Source organism: Pterocles gutturalis, unplaced genomic scaffold, assembly GCF_000699245.1.
Source record: "Pterocles gutturalis isolate BGI_N339 unplaced genomic scaffold, ASM69924v1 scaffold21118, whole genome shotgun sequence".
Taxonomy (NCBI): domain Eukaryota; kingdom Metazoa; phylum Chordata; class Aves; order Pterocliformes; family Pteroclidae; genus Pterocles; species Pterocles gutturalis.
In genome coordinates, this window is record NW_010126139.1 from 12710 (window position 1) to 18621 (window position 5912).

General features: G+C 47.7%; 1 protein-coding gene across 1 annotated transcript in view; it reads right to left on the reverse strand.

The window, feature by feature from the left end:
- CDK2AP1 (cyclin-dependent kinase 2 associated protein 1) overlaps window positions 1-4915 on the reverse strand; it is a 13160-nt gene extending 8245 nt beyond the window's left edge. Inside the window, exon 1 of the mRNA XM_010078882.1 lies at window positions 4800-4915. The gene's annotated coding sequence lies outside the window, so the exon portion shown is untranslated. The remainder of the gene's footprint in view (window positions 1-4799) is intronic.
- Window positions 4916-5912: the final 997 nt, after the last annotated feature.

The following is a 5912-nucleotide window of genomic DNA, read 5'->3' on the forward strand; positions in this document are numbered from 1 at the left end:
TTTGGTGAAAAAATATCTTCCTTCCACCAGCCTCTCCGAGCCCAAATTAACACCCTGGGAGACAAAGGATCTCAAATCAATCTTTGCCTAAACTTCCATTGACCAGGAATCTTCCCATTAATTTCTGGTAAGTTTGTAGGGATCCCTTCAGCTCCTTTGCTAATGTCCCCAAGCCTGGGCAGCGATACCAATTTCCTGGCCTAAGTTTTAATTGTTAATTCTATTGCTGCTGCTTGCTGGAAAAATAAGTGGAAAAGCAGCTTACTATGCACCCTGCAAGGAAGCAGTGAGAGCAGAGGGGTACGCTCACCTGATCCGCTCCCAGCGGATGCCACGGCACCTACACAGCCCAGCTGCCACCCTGTTTTACTCTCACTAAGTAAGATCAGGAACAGCTACTCAACTCGCTGAGTAACTCACGTAGAACTGACTTGGACAAGTCAAGAGCCAGCCCCACTGGATGTATGTTTCTCTGCCACCCTGTACTTTGTAAGGTGCTATAAAAGCACAGGTGAACTCCTGCCATTTTACAAACTCTTTCTACACATGAACATGACAGCGTATAAGAAGAGACACCTGTAGCCTGGAGTTTATCCAAGGTACAAGGTATAGTCCGTGAAATCTCACTGCTTCTGCCTCTATTTCACAGTCTCTTCAAGCTGAGGTTGTTTGCAACATAAAGGCTGTTCCATTTACATGGCTGGTGATCATCACCTCTGATACAGAGCCCGGTGCTGGAGGTTACTGCCTCTGCCCCACCACTGGAGGACATTCCTCCTCTGCTTCAGATGACAGCAGTTTGATTCCTGACGGCACGCAGTATGAGACAACCAGGCTGGAATATTTTAACTGAAAGGATATTTAACTTCTTCTGTCCTAAACCAGACAACTTTGCGACAAAACACGAGAAACGTTCGTGTCAGCTGCTCTGCCAACGTACATTGAGAGGCAAGTATCTCCCAGCACAGGGAGGAGGTAACACCTCCAACGAGCACAGCCATTTCTGCAGCCAGTATTCAAACACAGCCTGGATCACAGTCGTAGTGCTTTGGCTGACTACAAGAATATTTGATTCCTTAGCCCTCTACGCGCTTTGGCTTAAGTTCAACACTAACTCCTTGCCATCCATGGGACACCACATGCATGTCTGCGCAAGCAGATCTACTGCACAGCCAAGCCACACACTGAGCTCTACAGGAGTTGCCAGCCCAGAGCAAAAACAGGCAGTCTCCATTTCCCCCAACCTTCCAATCATTTTTTTAATTCAAAATAATGGACCCCGTTCTCATTTGCACAGAACATTCCTTACAGCCCTGGCTGTAAAAGTTACGTTTTCACCCACTATTTCCCCCTTAAACAGCCCTTGTGGTAGAAACAGACCTTTCTTTGAATAAAACTATTTCCTTTATAAAAAAATCCAGAGCACACACACATAAATATGTTCTCAAGAACTAGGACATTCTTTATCATAACAGCCAGAGGCCTTTGCTCTTTTGATCTGTCACACTCTGGGCCTTTCCTCTAGTACCCTCGTTCTATTTAATCTTTCCATGTGGATAACGGTCATGTTTTATGTCTCCTCTTCCTACTCCCATCTTTTCCTTTTTTTTTTTTTTAACTCAAACAAAAGACAGTCACTTGGACTCCCCACTATTCTTCTTTTCTAGCTTAACACACAGGCTATTTCTACCCTAGCAAGTTATTTGGCACAAGGAAAGGATCAAAAGATGAAAGCATTTGGTACATGTACACCACATGCAGCTGGGGTGAGAGGGTATGACTTCAGATTAGATTTTAGTCTGGTCCCCCAGACTAAGTGTCTGTATCGTGGGTATGGTTCAAAGCTATCCAATCTTCGGTTTGGACCCTTGTGTTGCCATTCAAAGGGACGGAGCATCAGTGTCACACAACTGGAGCAGAGCTTCTAGTTCACATTTATCCAAAAGGAATCAAGTTAGCATGATCCAAAACCACTCTGCAACTCAACCAGCATGTGATGGGTGGGGACAATGAGGAGATTTGCTGATTATGAAAACCGCACCATTGCTCTGAAGCTGAACACTCAGGCAGACAAAGCCAAAAATGCCAGTTTCCTAAATGCCCAAACAAGTCCACTTGAAAATTGCTAATGCTGAAACATGTTCAGCATGCTTCTTTTCAGACCATTTTTAACTTCACATGGACTTCAAGAGACCAGGGAACCAGCAAATTTCAGTTTGAATCAGAGGGAGGAGTATATTTCCTAGAAATTACCCCCTGCTAAGGCACTAACACTTTGCTCTCTGCTCTGCCTGCAAACAGTATTCTTTCCAGTACTCCCACTCCAAAAACAACCTCTCAATATGGACAACAAGATCAAACATAAGCTGTCTCTGTGAAGGGTGACAAGCAAGCCATTTGCTCACGCAAGTCTGTACTGCCATCTTAATGATATAAGGAATGGCCTGGCATAATTTCTCACAACTGAATGCAATCAATCTCTCCAATTGCAAGCTACAGCCCCAGTTGGGGGAATGATTTTTGCTTCACCTCTCAGTGAGAATTTTCACCTTTTACCACGAAACTTCTGGTTGCTGTGAGGTGTGGCAGGTGCACCAACAGCCCTGTTGTCCTCAGCTACAGCAGCACCTGCTGTACAGGTCCCCACTTGTCCGTGTAGAGCCAAGACACAGCTCCTTCCCTTGTCACAGTCTGCTGGAATTTGTTTTTCTAGATCCTACATACAACAGTTCTCAAGCTTTATTACAGGAACAGGGTTTTCTCTTGAAACCTGACATTTCTCCAAGAATTAGAATAAAACCAAAGGAAAATCCCAAGCTGCTTCTGCTGGCTTCTGTATCTTAAAACTACTTTACTCTGACCTGTGCATTCTCTGAACAAAACAGGAATGCTGGTGAATATCCACAGAGCTAGAAAACACATGGAAACAAGGGAAAAGACAAACTACAGACCAGTTCACAGCTGGCGTAAATCTCTCTGATTCCACTGAAGTCAATAGAGATGCTCTCCTTCATCTCAGCTCAGCAGCTGGCCCTCTTACAGAGAGAGTCAAACAATATGAAACACAAGACAGACAAGGAAGAAACTACTTTGCAGGATTTAGTATGATAAGCAAGAGAATACAAACAAATGAAGACACGGCTGTTAGAAAGGGTAGCAGAGGTGTCCCTGGGACACTGCAGGGTCAGGTGAGGCTGGGAAGGTAGAGCTGCAGCACTGTGGGTCCCTAACAGAGCACTTTTACCACCCAGGCAGAGAGGGTGCTTGTGCAGGAGATGAAATAGGAATCACCAAGCACAGTTTGGAACTGACAGCCTGGGGTGCTACATGCAAGGGCCCAATTCCCAGAGTACCTCCAGGAAGGTGACTGATAATTCAGACACAACACTTGCAAGCCTTCCTGCAGACACCCTGGGCCAAGTGTCACCACTGACCTGGGCAATGGGGAAGGGGAATAGGCACCAAATTCTGCTGTAACGACATATTCTTCTTCCCTCAGCCTGGGGTAAGACAGAGGAGTCAGCACCCAGATGCTTCCACCATCCTGAGTCACTTGCGGAGCAGCTGCATTTTCCTCACCCGCAGTCATCCCCAGATCTGCCGACAACCCACGGAGGCTTCCTCCCTGTATTTCCTCGCCTCCAAACAGTTCCTCTCCCTCAGGACTTCAGTCCAGGTTTCTGAGTCCCCAGCATGCTCCCATGCAAGAACAGAGCACAGTCACCCACCAACCACAGCTGCTTCATCTCCCTGATCCACTTACTGAGTGCAGTTTAAACAGGATTTTGCAGAGTGGCCACTCTCAGCCTAAACTTGAAAGGAGTTAGCCCTGCAGCAAGGATGCAGCTCCCAGAGCTGAGTCGACACTGCCTTCCCAAACACTCCTGCACCAGAAGCCCTGCACTGCAGGAAAGCAGCATTACCTCCCAGAGGAAAATCCCTGCGAGATCCACAGCTGCCCAGAGCCCTCCGTCGGCCGAGACCAAAATATTCAGCGTTCATCCAGAGAGGTTTCTGCAGGGCTGATTTCAGGCCAAAAGGGACAGATTTCCTGTTTTCCTCCCCTCTGCAGGACAGGGCGGGGGTGGTGGTCCTTCACCCCAGCTTTGGAAGCAAACCTAGGATTTCTCCTCCTGGCTGGGGGGCATTTAATTTAAGCACAATAGAGAAACAATCTCCTGCAACTCAGAATTAAGCTCCAAAAAGGAGGGGGCCATTTGCAGTCATATCACTCTGAATGCGATATGTGCAACTGCAAGGACTGCTTTGTCTAACTCCCTTGGCCTTAGGCCACGGTGCTGGCAATACCACTAGCTAGAGGAAGAGCTGGTGCGTGAGGATAATGGCAGAAGACAGGGAGGGAAGAGAGAGCCCATTTTGGATTCAGAGGAGGACGTTCTTTCATTGAAAAAGATTCTGGGGGTGTTGAGGATGATCCGAACTCAGAAAGAGAGGACAACTTAGACAGGAATAGTTCCAGCATGACAGCAAACTGCTGCTAACTTGCCATTACGAGGGGGGGAAAAAAAATTTAAAAAAAAAAAAAAAAGGAGTAGGGGGGAAGGGAAAGATAACACTGCACGAAAGAATCCAAAACCCTGATCGCAGCCCGAGTGTTAGAAAGCACACAGATACGGCAGCAAGAGGACTGGAGACAGAAACTTCACCACTCGGCTCGCATTGTGAGCGGCATGTCTGAGCCGGGATTTTGCAGTCCTCACTCGCTGAGCAGCCAGACTCGGATCCCCCCCATAGCATGACCTAATCCCCACCCCTCACCCACCATCGCAAAATACCACCTTTGTTTTCCCTGCAATTTTACGGCTGTTCCGGAGAGCAAGGCACAGGTTCTCGTGGGAGCCGACAGGAGAACGGTTTCCCTTGCTAGGCTTTGTTTTGTTTCTTTTTTTTTTTCCTCCAGTGACACTCCTGCTTTTTGTCAAAAAATTCTTAGCACATCCCCTGCTTCCTGACCCCTTGGAGGAGCAGCACTCTGGCCCACGGTGCTCCCCACAGACAGCCCAGGCACACCGAGCCTTTACCCGCTCGCAGCCCCACCGAGCTCAGCCCGACACAGGATCAGAGTGTCTGAAGCACAGGGACCCCCGGTTCATCCACCAGCCGGTGACGATTCCTTGCAGTAAAACACGATTGTCGCTCTCCTGGTAGCTAGAATAAAGGTGCATCTTGTCGATCCCTTTGGTTCATCAATCTCCCAGGATTACAACCACAAACGATGCTGTAAAAATCACCGAGGCAGATTTCCCTCCCTCCTTAAACCCAACTCCAAAACTTTCCCTTCTCAATTAAAAAAAATAATTAAAAAAAAAATCAGCCTGATTTCTGGCTGCGGATGGTCTGGTGCCAGCCCTGCAGGCTGGAGCTGCGGGGAATGGAGACAGGAGTATTATTTTTTTAAGTCAGAACCAACTTCTCCATTTTGGTTCTGTTCTATACCAGCCGAGGCGCGGAGATTGGCGAGATCCCCTCCAAATATCCCACAGCGAAGTGATCGCTGCCGTGGCTTTGTTCAGACTGCACCGATTTACACACACTCCCCACCACGGACACCCACTTTTACAGCCAACACCTCAGCACGAAAAAAAAAACCACCAAACCAAAAACCCTAGAGCCTGATGTTACCTTCGGAAATTAGGGAGAGGGGGGGGGGGGATGTAGGAAAAAAGAAAAAAAAAAAAAAAGTTAATGGCAAAGGAAACTTTTTAGACAGGAAAGTTGTAAAGACTCCTGTACAGATCCAAGGAAGAGGAATAATTTTTTTAAAGGGTTTGTGTAAGAAATAAAGAGCAACTGCTGCCCCTCCTTCCAAAAAATCTCCAGCGAGCGGACAGGGCTCGTCCGCCCGCGCTGCTCCGGCGGAGACCCCGAGGCGGGAGCGGGGATCGGGGGCT